Here is a 13,965-nt window from a genome sequence, read left to right on the forward strand (position 1 = left end):
CCATAGCATGTCGACTTTAACAAGTAGCATTTTCTGCCTGCCTTCTCTCTTAGGTACTTCTTGTTGCCTCTAATAGCTTGTAAATTCCTAGTTGGCTATTTACCAACATATCCCAGTTTCTGCTGGACGGTCTCCTATACACTGCAAACAATCAATACCTGTAGGATAGACAGACGCAAAAACAAGGTATATTCTATCAACAAGGGAATGATTAAATAAAACATAGTACATTCATATCCAGGAACACAACTTTTTTGTTTGTTTTTATGACTTAAAAATAGATAAATTTACCTGGAAAGAGTTCCATAACATATTGTTTCATTTTTAAAAATAAAAATAAAAAGGACAGAACATATTACTAGCTCACTTATATAAAACACACACAAAATTATTTCTTTATATGTATGTGCGTGTATAACTGTATAAATATATAGAAAAAAGTTTGTAAGAACATCTACCAAAACTAGTAACAGTGATCACTTCTAAAGAAGAAAGTCGAATTGGACAGAGATTGAAGAGTTTTTACTTTATCTGTAGTGATTACATTCTTCACAATCAAGAATGTATTGACGTATTACTTGTGTAATTAAAAATAAATCAAAAATATAATTTTTATGAGATTTTTTTCATCCTGTAGAACTTTGCTTTAATGAGTTAAAATATAGAGCAAGGCAATGGAACTAGTCCCACTTGGGCAAGGGTTTGTTTATCCTCCTTATCTCAAGTTAGAGCCAACAATACTAATGATTCTGAATAGCACTGGCCACTCCCTGGCCATCTCATCCCCTCCCACCTGCGGCTTCAACTATCACCTCTCTGTAGATGACTCCCAAATGCCTCTTTCCAGACACAGCCTCTCCCTCAAGCTATAGCCCTTACTTTCCAGTTTCCTGTTAAATAGAGCCAACACCCCATGTACAAAACCAGACTCTTGTCTTCCTTCCTCTCCCTAATTCATTTCTTCCACCTAACTTCCTCCTTCTTATTAACTGCTACCTCCTTTTTCCCAGGAACCCAGAAAGAAAACTTCCTAGTCATCAATAATCCTCTTTAGCCACACACTCACCCAGTTGTCATATACTGATGAGTTTTCTAAAAAGTTCTTCCTAAATGTTAACTCCCTTTTGTTGCTCTTGACACCATCCCAGTTCAGATCCTTTTTGTCCTTCAGCTAGACTGGTGGAATCCCTTCTAAATGGTCTCCTTGCCCCTGACTGCTTTGATCCACCTGCTGGATGCCTGACTTCCCATTTGGTGAAGGCCCAACATTCCAGCCTGTTGAGGTCATTCCGAGCCTCCATTCCATTACCTATTGTATTAGCTATCTTCTCAATTTTGAGTCATCTGCAAATTTGGGAAATAAGACTTTATGCTTTCATCCAAGTATCTGATAAAAATGTACAGTGGGCTGAGCCAAAGACAAGCCTCTGGACTACAGATCTCTTTTTCAAGGGAATACAGAGCTTATCACTGGAGGAAAGAAGTAACTTAAAAAGAAAATTAGTGTTAGATACTTTTCATATACCACCTCATTTATACCTTACAGCAATTCCTGGTACAAGGTATTGTTATCCTAATTTTAGAGGTTTTTAAACTGAAGTTGAGAATGATTGGGTAATTTGTGAAATGCCTCACAGCCATTAGGTGGTAGAGTTTTTATTTGAACCCATGTCTGTTGATTCCAGAACTCATGGTTTTTCCACCATACCACTGGAACCTTTCATGGATCTTCACCTTCTAGAAGATAAAATACACACCTCTTAATCTGCATTGAAGGCCTTCCACATTCTGGCTTTAAACCTATCTTTGTAACAGCAGAGATAATACCATGTGTCAAACACAATAATCATGTTTTACATGCTTTATTTCATTTAATCCTTACCACAAACCTATGAACAAAGTACTATAATTATGTCTATTTCATGATTCTGATACTGATGCATACTGAGATTAAAAATAGCTTAAATCTATAAAAATCTATAAATCAAAGATTATCTCAAATAATTTTTTAAAAATAGCTTAATAAAGTTTACCCAGCTTGTAAACAGCAAAGCTGGGTTTCGAACTGGGGTCTGCCTGACTAAAGTGATATATAGGAGATAGAATGGATAGGAAGTTCCACTCATATAGTCAATCAACGTGTATTTATTGAGCACCTCTGTCACAGGCTCAATATTGTGCTAGAGATGAAGATAATGGAAGTGAACACCAACAAAATTCTTTGCCCTTGACTTCATGGAGCATATGCTTTATTGGGAAAGAGACTTTAAAATGGAAGGTAGCAGAATGTAGAGAAACCCCCAGTGCTAAGAAACCATGGACTGAGTGGGGGTGGCCTCAGATTGTTGAGGTTTCTGGTCTTGGCAAGTAGGCTGATAAAGGTTCGTTTCATTGTGATGGGGAGCATGGGAAAAATAGGTTCGGGAAAAGACTGAGTTTAACTCGAGACACTAATCTTGAGGAGATGTCACACAAGCAGGCAAGACCTCAGAAGTGAAAAGTAGGCTGCAGAGAGGCCTGGAGTCACTGATGTAAAGGGTAAATTTAACTCATGGAGATGGATGTCAAAACTATAAGGAACCCCAACATAAATGTGGGGCGAACAAAGAAGACCCTGCCCACCTGGCCAACTAAAGCTCTCCTGTCAACAAGCCTTCTAAGGATTGGTTTACCTCTTCCCAGGCAGAAACACCTTTCCATCAAGCCACGCCCTGCCTCAATCAAGCCATTGCTCTGCACCAGAAAACTCCAGCCCACAGCTCCCTCTCCTGGACTCAAGGCATTTGACAGCTGGCCCAGGACACATTTTGGTAAGGATAGCGAAAATTTCAGGTATTTGTACACTGTCTCACTAATAGGACTGAAAGATGTTTAATGGCAAATCCTGGGTATAAAATTAGGAATGCAGTCAACATACTCTTCTTTACAGAACCAACCAATAGTACTCAATTTCAAGAAGAGTAATAAAGCAATAAATCAGTAGCAGAGCATGTATATGAACTAGTTTCTCCAGATGAACCTGAATGCCTTCCTCAATACAAAAGTAACCAATGTCCTGGGCATTCTCCCAAGTTTTCCCCTGAGCCTCTACCCTGAATAGAGCCAGTCACAAGGTGAGCATTTGCTGCCTCTCCTTGTGCATTCTTTTCTAGTCCTTGGAATGTGCTGCCTTCAGTCCCAGGAGCCCTTGTTTCCAGAATCCTTCAAGTTGAAAAGAAATTTCTTCAGAAAGGAAAAAAACAAGGACAAAAATGTTTTACTAGAGAAAACACCATGTAGGAGCAATAGAAGCTTCTTTCCCATGAGTCGAGTCACGGAGTTTTAATTAAGCCCCTTCAATAAAATATTGTCAAAATTTACAAGTTATAAATGATTCTTTATTCATGTTTGATATTACTTTTCCATAAATAAGTAAATGTCTGAAATATTAAGAGAGAGAGTGAGTAACATCTTTTTCCAAAAACTGTTGGAATTATTAGGTTCTCATGTATATTATCATCTAGCTCAGGTAAGTTCAGGTGGGCAGTAGCTGGGGGGATCTTGCTCACCAACACCTCTTATCAGCCAGCATAGTGCCATATAGGAGTGACTCAAAATGACTGCTGAATGTATGAGTACTAAGTGGATGAGAAGAGAAAGTTGGGAAAAAACAAAATTGTAAGAAAAAAGGGACAACATGTAAGCAGCAAGAGAGTGAAGAAAGCTAAGATGAAAAGACAACTAACCACCTCCTTATATCTTAGTCTCAGATTCTCCTGGTTAAACGCAAACTTAAAGTATTTGCCATTTAATATTTTTAAGTCTTATAACTGCTTTCTCTCTTCCTTTCTATATGCCTTAGAAACACTTTTTAAAAACAAAAAACCTTTCATCTAAACTAAGACTTGACATTGCTTTGACTACTATTAGATTCTAAGGTAACGATCCAGCTCAAGCTTTGGCATTTAGGTTTGCTGCCCTGCTGTTTAACATCCCATTACTTGATAAAAAGATCCACATTTCGTGCCTGGGATCCTCAAGGATGGTACCTAACCCTTTAATAGTAGAGTTCCAATTCTGCCTATCTTATGAGGAGCACAAAGAACTGAGAGTGTCCTGGTTTTAAAAAAAACAAAAAAAAGACATTCTATTTTCATCTTACAGGATGAGCAAACTTAGAGACTACTCTTGATTAACAGTAAAACTTCCTTCGAGAGTACAATCCTCAGTTAACCAATCTACGGTGGGCGCTGTATTCTCCCTATTCTCTCTCACATAAAGAGTGTCCCCAACTCCTCATTCCAACTTAAGCTAACCCTGTCACTCTCAAGAAAGTGCACGGGTCTCCTGGAATTCAATTTATGCATATCCAGGAGCAGGGAGCTAATTTTAATACAAAGTTTTGATGACCACGGCTAAAATAAAGCTAATTTTTAAAAATCCAAAGTAAAATCTAAACAAGTTGTAGATTAATCTCTATTATAGAGATATAATTTATTAACAAAATGATAACAAACAGCCACAATGAGATTTTAAACATACTTTAATGACAGAAAATTTGTTAACACATCATCAGGTCAAATGTGAAAAAAAGCATAGAATCATCTCAAAGATTACCTTTCTGGCATTTTAAAAAATTAAACTTTTAATTTTAAAAATCTATGACTATAAAATTACTTCCTCAAAGTAATTTTAAGCCAACATCATACTTACGAGTGAATATGAAAAGCATGTCTATTAAATTCGGGAATAAAATAAAAAGGTTTATTATCCTCACTCTTTGTTATTAATGTCCAGGAATTTCTGATTTAAAAGTGAAGTAATCATTATTTGTGGACAACACAATTCTCTATCTAAAAAGCTAGGAGAATCAGCTAAAAATTAAGTGGATTAAATAAAAAATATTTTTTAAAAATGAGTAAGAAATATATAATTAATATGAACACTACCACAAAACTTAACAGAGATATAAAAGAATTTGAGTACATTAAGAAATATGCCAGTATGGAAAGACTAACTACTGTAAACATATTAACTCTTCCTGGATTATTATATAGATTTATTATAATCCCAGTCAGAATCACAATGGATTTTTGAGATTGTGACAAAATGTCTCAAAATTTAATTTGCAAAAATAAGCAAGGAAAAATAAATATTTGAATAATTATAATGAGAGAGATTTGCTCTATGTGATATTAATATATGTTATTAAGCTAATATAACTAAAACAATGTGATACTCATTCAAGAATTTACAGATAAATATCTTAGGCCTAAAACTGACTTAAAAATATACAAAATGAGGTTAGAAATCATCTAGGATTATCCAATAAATATTTAAGGCAATTATATAAAGAATATAAATATACACATGAGTAAATAAACATGCTATTAAGATTAAGTATTTAGAAAACAAGTTAGGTCTTCAACTCACCATATTTACAAAAAACTGATTTCAAAGGAAAAGGTGAATATAGCTAAAAACTTTAAAAGCTAAAAAATAAAGTTAATCACAGAAAGTAGAAAAAGACTACAAATTTGAAGGCCATGGAAGTAATCATTGGGGAGGACAAAGATTTGTCTGCCATATGAAGATGAAAATGTTCTTTACATTAAAAACATGAAAAATAGGATATTTTATCACCATTTATACATAGTATCCCATAGTGGGAATAAATCACTTAATTATAATTAACAAAGTTAAGTGAAGAAGCAAATTATAAAACATGTAAGCATGATCTCAGTTTGGGAAACAAAAAAAAACAACTCTAGAAAACTATGACCCAAATGTTAGTAATTACTCTTGATGACAGAATTGTGCGTGACTTCAGACTTTTTCTTTATTGTGCTTTTCTTTATTTCCCAAATTATCCAAAATTAACTTGTATTATTTCGTAATCAGGAAAAAGTGCTAGTTGAGAAAAACAGCATTGAATGACAAAGATAGGAAAATGCTTACAAAAAAATATGATAAAAGGTATATTCTTAATTCATTAAAGAAATCTCAAGTAAAATAAGACAAATGGACAAAGGAAACATTTAAATAATTAACAAAGAGAAAGCAAATTTGTATGTCTATTTTTCTATTTCTAATAATCAAAGAAATGCACATTCAAACTATCAAATATCAAGTTTTGCTTATAAAACTGGCAAAAATAATAAAAATGAGAGATATCACAAAACCAGTATCTCAATGACATAACACTGGAAAGATTACTGTAGTACATCATTAGAAGAAGTACGAATTGGTACAAGCTTTTTTGGAGAGCATCTTGGTAGTATGTATCAGGAGCCTTTAAAAAAGTTCTATACTTTGACCCAGTAATCCCACTTCTAGAACGCTGTGCTGAAGAGTTAGAGATCTGGACAATGGAGAGTTATTTAAATAGAAAAATATTGCAGATCAACAACTGAAGTTCCAGCAATAGGGGAAAGGGTAATCCCTCTGTTAGAGTGAGACCCAGCCACTGAAATCAAGGTTTGGAAACAGTAAATGGCATGGGAACATCTTAATGATGGAATATTAAGCAAAGAATCCCGGATCCACAATTGTGTGTTATGTATCTACTGTGTGATCTCAATTTTTGTTTAAAGCAAACGAAAGTCCCAGTTCTGCCACTCTCCAGCTAGGTAGCTTTGGTCAAATCCTTGAGTCAGGAGACCAGTTCCTTCAACTCTAAAAGTCAGAGGGCCGAACTTGGACCCCCTCCCTTCTAGCCCTCAATTCTATTATTGGCTGTCATAGCATACAATAAAAAAAGTAATAAATGAATCATAAACAGATGCATAATGTCTGTATTAATAATTAAAGGATAAAATAGTAGTTGTTAAAATACATTTTGTTTTGCGTTAAAGATACTTTTTAAAATTAATACCTCCTAAATAGTGATATATTTTAAACCTGGCTGTTCAGATAGTGATAATTCATTAGAAATACACAGCATGGCTAGAAATAATCACTCTTTCCTATCCTCTGTAACTAATAATATCTGGGCCTGCCAGCCTGAATCGGGAACACACTTCACCTGTTGTCAGCCATCCCATGACTTGGCGTTGGTGAGGCCTGGCCCATTCTCAGTCAGCACAGAGCAGTCAAAAAACCGAGATCCAGGCAATGTCACAGGAGAACCCACAAGGCTGCCTGACTGTTATGTTGCACTTGATGGTCCAGGAAAGTTGTTTTTTGGAGTTCTTTTTGCACATTTCTATAGCTTCCATGCATATAGCTTAAGAAGTTCTTGCCTTCTTCTCTTAGATTAAAATAATAATTGAGCATGTTTCTTTCACAACTGCCTCAAGCTTTACCAATCCTTCCCACTGTGAATTTTAAAACTATGCCAGAGGCTCAATGGAAGAAAAACCTCAAGCACAGTAAACCAGGCTGAATTAGGGACTAATTAGCCTGCTGAGTAGCAGAGAAGTGAATCGGGAATCTGCTCAGACTCCGGCAGTTAACAAAACTGCAGACCAAGTGAGGCTCATGCTCTGCTCTGTCATCCAAATTCATTCTGCCTTTAGGGAGAAAAAAGGAATACAGTTTCATGCCAAAATATTTAACTTCTTTGAATTTTATCCACCTCTTTGAGATTGACAAACCAGGCTATTAAAGAGTGCTTCAGTTCTTCCAGGCAAACATTTCGTAGGTGAAATTATGTTCATCAATGAAATCTGAGTTCATGTTAATAATAATAACAAATGAATTGAAACTTTCTTTAGAAATGACAGTAACGTGAACCAGTTCCAGTGATATCCAAATTAAACTGTGTTATATGATATTTTAATCCCAGATGTGTATAGTATGCACTTGGTCACATGTGTTTTTCCCAATGATTTTTTTTCCATTCCCTGGATTTTCCATAGTCAGTGATATTATATAGTTTAAACCTAAAATGAAGTCATCAAAATAGTCTCTCCTTGCTTCTGCCCCTTCCTTAATTCTGAATACAGCAACCTTACCACTATATTATTATAATGTAGCTGTTCCTACAAAGACATAAAAATACATAAATGCTCACATGTTGTTATAGGTCTGGACTTGTGTGTATGTGCAATCAGTGCCTCTGTAGGGACACCTTCCAGTATTTTTATAAATGGAGCACTTTTCATTGGAGCCACCACATAGCAGATCACTCCACAGAGCTGGCAGCAATACCACCGCTAAGTAAGTCAAATGGCACTGTTTGACCAATATCCCTGTTAAACTTAGCTACCCTGTTTTTGTTTATGTTTATGTTTTGTTTTGTATTATTTTCTCAAGCCCTAAGAGTAGAAGGGAAAGGATTCAAGACTATAAGTCTGCATTAGAGACCAAATGTCTTAGAGAAGGAGCAGGGAGAAGACTGGAGTTTCAGTCTGCTCCTACTTCCTGCCCGCTACAGCTGGCAGGCAGGGGAGGAAAGGAGAAAAGTCCTCCGGGACTTCCTGGCAGAAGCAGTGGGGCCCCAAGAAGGTCTCATGGGTAGAGGCTGCATCGCTGCACCTGAAGTCCCCTATGGTCAGGGATGATGGACATTTCAGTGGCAACCAGGCAAACAGAGAGGAATAATGAAAGTTAAAACCCCTAGCTACAGCATTACCAAAAAGCAGAACCCTGTGAAGACAAGACGCTAGATTCTTACTCTGCCACTCCATTGGGAAACTCAGTAATAATAAAAATGAAGATCATTTAGAGCTAGTGTTTATTGAATTATTACTATATATCAGGCACTGTTCTAATCTCTTTACATGAATTAGCTCACTTATTAGGTAGGTTTAACTATTGTCCTTTCCATTACATAGAGAAAGTTCTGTTCTTAAACTCCTCTCTTTGTCTCTCTAGCAATAGAACCCCCTCTTTCATGCAAAATTTAAGGCAGAACTCCAATATATAAAATGAGTAAGAGCAGGGCTGCTCAGTAGGAGCAGGACAAAGGGCTGAGATTCTCATCTCTGTCACCCAGCAGAGGCCCTGAACACTCCTGGAACACAGTTTAAAAACCCCTTGTCCAAACCAATATCACTGAATTATGTGCTTGAGGAAACAAAAGAAACACAACTAGAAAACCAACAACAGCCAGTTAAACCAAACAAAAAAAGAAAAAATACCCCACCCCACCCCACCCCCCAATAGCAGTCACAGAGGCACCTTACAATCTGGGCCCTGACACTAATCATCTCAAGTTTGAGTATTTGAGGGGCCAGAGGAGGTGGAATTCAGGGCTGGAGCAGAGAGTCAGGAATGAGGCAAATCCAATAAACAGGCAGAGGTGGGAAGCAGAGCCAACAGGGCACTAGGGCCAGCGGTCTGTGGTGAGTGAGGGAGGCTGCTGTAAGAACAGAGGTGGGAGCATGAGAGGGAGGCTAGTACAGGAACTGCTCCCAAAGCCAGCGTCCTCTGCCTTCAAGCTGTCCACATATATTATATGAGATAAAAAGAGCAAAAACTTACCAACTACTTCAATTACCAGTTGTCTTTTGGGGGAAGAGGGGAAACTACATTGCTCTTCTCCTCTCCGATTAAAATACTGCTTTTTCCATACATATAGTAGCTTACCATTTGGTAGCTGATATTGTCAGACTTAACACATCAGTGTCTGCCATTGGGAGTAGCTTGGGAAACAGTTAAGAGGGCCAGGCTGCTTGGATTCATATTCCAGCTCTATCCCATACTGGCTTCATAAACTTGAGCAACTTACTTAACCTCTCAGTGCCTCAGTTTTCTCTTCTATGATATGCAGAGAATAAAAGTACTCAGAAGGTTGTTGTGAGGATGACAGGTTAATATATACAAAGTACAGAAAAGAGTACCTAGCAAAGTCTGCACTAAATGCTGCCTATTATTGTTCTCTTATTTTGCTAGCTTTCATTTCACTCTTGACCATATTAGTTTCCTATTGGTGCTGTGACAAATTGCCACAAACTTAATGGCTTAAACCGTACATATTTATTATCTTGCACTTCTGGGGGCCAGAAGTCTAAAATGGGTTGGCAAGGCTGCATTTCCTCTGGAGGCTCTAGAGAAGAATCTTTTTCCTTCCTTCTTTCAGCTTCTAGAGGTGGCCTGCATTCTGTGGCTCAGGACTCCTTTCTCACGTTACCCCTACTTCCTGCTAGGAACTCTGATCTTCTTGTCTTCTTCTCACAAGGAACCTCTGGAACAGATTGGGCCCACCAACATAATCCAGGATAATCCTCTGCCTCAAAATCTTTAATTTAATCACATCTGCAAAGTCCCTTTTGTCAGATAAAGTAGCATATTTACAGGTTCTGAGGATTAAGATTTGAACACCTTTGAGAAGCCATTAAAATTATTCAGCCTACCACACATGCCTCTTCAAAGCCTACAACTAAAGACTGGCAAGATTTAAGTGGTCCGAGAGGAAAAAACTAACAAATATTTGTAGCTAACTTTTTGAGCACTGACTGTGCTTGGCACTATACCAAGTGCTATAGGTGAATTATCTTACTTAGGTCTCATAACAACCAGATAAAATTACTATCTTACAGAAAGGTTAATTGCTTGCCTAAGGTTGTACAGCTAGTAAGTGGCAAAGCGTATGGCAACCCAGGTGAATTTGATTCTAGGGCCTCTGTACGTATAGGAACAGACTAACTTGGTCCTATACCTTAAGCCATTATAACCAGGGGGCACCATGACCATTAGCAGTCTTAAAGACTGTGCCATAAGAGGTATACACGCTCTCGAGGTACAGAGAGACAAGGGTGCTGCAGAGCCCCACTAAAAGATCCACACGGGTAGCTGAGCATTCATAACATTTTCTTATACTCAAAGTAGAAAACTTAGGGTTACTCAAGAATTTATACAAATGGAGATATGGACCAAAAATCCATGGATGGACCACTTAGGCCTGCCACTATGTGGGGAGAGAGAGAAAAGTCCATTGCTGACCCAAGACTAGCCCTGCAGTTCTAGTCTACCTCCCAAAAGAAGAGTCTCCCTTGGAGAAACTTCCAGCTGAGTCAGATTGATCCAGGTCCTCTGAAACCATACCAGGAAGTCTCAGAACCCAAAAGTCAGTATACACCAGAACCAAACCATCCACTGCCTTCTACCCCACAACAGTTAGGAGTATACAAACTGCCATGTGCCACAGGTTTTAACAAGCGCCAGTGGCTTAACCAATGCCCACAATGAATGACCTCTTACTTACCAGTTTTTACTCAGAGAATGGCTCAAAACTGTTATTGACACAAGGTGAAAAGGGGCAAGATAAACAATTGCTAAGCATGCCTGTGATAGTGGTTTAACTATTCATAGTATTTCAAAACCTTAATTGCTAAACAATTTAACCATAGCCTTATCTGAAACTTTCTAATCAAAAGAGTTAAAGCTATTTGGTTTCACCCAGCCAAAAAAGGGTCAGTCATTTGTTTTGGGTGATGGGCCCAGAGGCTGATGCACAGTGGTCAAGCGAATGAAGTCTGGAGCCAGCCTGTTCTGAATCCTGGCTCTGGCACTATATTGTTGAGATTTCATGCAAGTTACTTAGCCCTGTAGTTCCTCAGTTTTTCCATTTTTAAAATGAGCATAATAACGAAGGTCCATACTCCCTTGTTCAAAACCAGAAGTTTTTTAGCTTTTGTTAGGGTAGCCAGTACATATGCCATAGCCTGTAGCTGGGATGTATAGCAAATATGTCTAAACCACAGTTTTCAGAGTTTTTTTTTTTTTTTTTTTTTTTATGGAATTGCAGGTAAGGATAACAGATCTCTGGTACTTACTGCTTAATGTTGCTGTTAATACGAAATGAATTAATAGATGTAAAGTGCTTAGAACACTGCTTAGCATGTAGTAAGCACTATGTAAGTATTACCAATAACAACAGCTACTATTATCGTCATCTAAATAGACTTACTAGGGGACTATAAACAGAAAAATATTAATTTATGACTAAATTTGGTTTGAAAATCCATACCCCGGAGATTAATAGGCATTAACCTTTTAGAACGATATTCCAGGGCAGGATTTCTGAGATGACAGAAATGTTCTATGTCTTCATTGTCCAGTATGGTAGCCACTAGTCACATGTAACTACTGAGCATTTGAAATGTGGCTAGTTTATTTTGTTTAATTCTAACTAATTTCAATTTAAATGTAATAGCCATGTGTGGCTTGTGGCTACCATATTGGACAGCTGTAGAGGGCTAGGTTCCAATCTGGCCCATAAAAATCTATTTAAACCATAACAAAGATGAAGTAAAGCATTAATAAAAACAAGCCTGAATTCCGCACCCCAGAGCAGAAAGGACCACATGACATTAAAAGAATTTTGTCTTCCTTTCCAGGCCCCATGGTTGGCCCATAGCAAAGTACATCTTTGACATGTTCATTCTCTACTCCCCACATCACATCTCCAACTCTCCTCTTAGGGACCCAATATAACTGGGCTACATGCTTCCCTAAGTCCCTATCAACACCTACCAGCCTTTCTACAGGAACACCATGCCCCCCAATCACCTGCCTTCCCTCTCTCCAACTTAATTCCCACTTACTCAATGCCAAGATCTCAACCAAATGTTGGGAAGAAAGAAACTTGATCAAACAAATTCACACTCTAGCTGTTATCGTTTTTTCTGGCTTCTTCCCTGCTTCCCTTCTGAATCCAGAAGCTCTAAATTGTTGTGTTCCCTGGATGCCCCTTCCCAAACCACACCAGAGGTAGCCCAGGTAGACAGAGAAGGAGCCCCCACCAAAGCAGTTGTCCTACACAGGCTGCTTGCCAGCCAGGTGTGTGGAAGGCAGGGACTGCAACGCACAAACGTGAAGCCGCCTCACTCTGTGCAGATATCTCCTCTTGCCCAGACATGGGAAACATTCCCTGCTCTCTGCTTTAGAAAACATGATACACAATTCTCTTCAATGTTGATTCATTCATTTAGAAATGTGTAGGTAACAAACTGCACATCAAATGAATTTTTTAAGGTATACAACGAAAGCCCGGAGAAGACTGTGACTAAGGCCAGTTGCAAACAGAAAACAAACAAAACCAACCACTTCATTGGAATCTAGCTTCACCACAACCCACTTGAGCCTAGAATTTTTAATGACACAGGTCAACCTTGGAGCACATCCAAGAAGCTTGTTACTAGAAAGACTGGAAGAACATCCCTCCAGCTCAATCTCACCTCTTTCTTGATCCCAAGGCATAAACCAAAGATGATTATTATGCATGGCTCCTGGGTATATGGAAAATTCCACCCCCCTTGTAAATGGAGGACAATGAGAATGGTAAATAGTACGTTTTTCTCTAAATCCTTTCAATTATATCCTCTCCTTCTCCCAAGTAGAGATTTGTATTGAAAAATGAGTCAACATTTAATACCAGCCCATAATTATTTCTAGAAGGCCTTCTAGGTACCAGCACTGTGCCAAGAAAGCCACAGTCAATGCCTTCAGTGGAGAAAAATGAGATGTCTACATAAATAACTCTCAAAAGAGGCAGAGAGGAGAAAAGTCAGAAAGGTAAAATGCTGTAGGAATCAGAGCAGGGGAAGGCTGACTATTTAGGGTTGGGGTATCAGGAAAGACCTCACTGAAGAAACAAATCTCAGTCAGAAGGCTGGTTAAGATTTAGAGTGGTGAAATGGGGGCAGGAAGGGCATTCCGGAAGAGAAAAGAATGTTCTAGATGACAGCATCGTCAGGCATTCTTCAGAAAGTATTTGTAAAGACAGGGCTACATACAGTGTCCAGAGATTGTCCACTTCCCCTTCTCCCCCAATGACAACTGGGCTTCTGGAGGGTCACCTGCATTCACCTCCCAAGGCAGGCTCTCAAAAATTCCCCCTGGTAGGGTCCAGCATTCTCAACCTCTGCTGTGCCCATTCTGTGGCAGCGGCCCCACCCTATCCCTACCAAGGGTTCCTACCAGAAACACAAGGAAACACACTAATCTTGCAGAGATCTAAATGATCTACTGGCAAGTTCTATATGATGCAATTAAAATTATGAACGGTGTGAAAATAAAACTTCAATGAAGTGAATCCTA

General features: G+C 38.2%; 1 protein-coding gene across 3 annotated transcripts in view; it reads right to left on the bottom strand.

Moving 5' to 3' along the window:
• Positions 1–13,965, bottom strand: part of PLCE1 (phospholipase C epsilon 1) — a 287,768-nt gene that overhangs the window by 272,902 nt on the left and 901 nt on the right. The window lies entirely within an intron of this gene.

This window comes from Pteropus medius, unplaced genomic scaffold (genome assembly GCF_902729225.1).
Source record: "Pteropus medius unplaced genomic scaffold, Ma_sr-lr_union100, whole genome shotgun sequence".
NCBI classification, from domain to species: Eukaryota; Metazoa; Chordata; class Mammalia; order Chiroptera; family Pteropodidae; genus Pteropus; species Pteropus medius.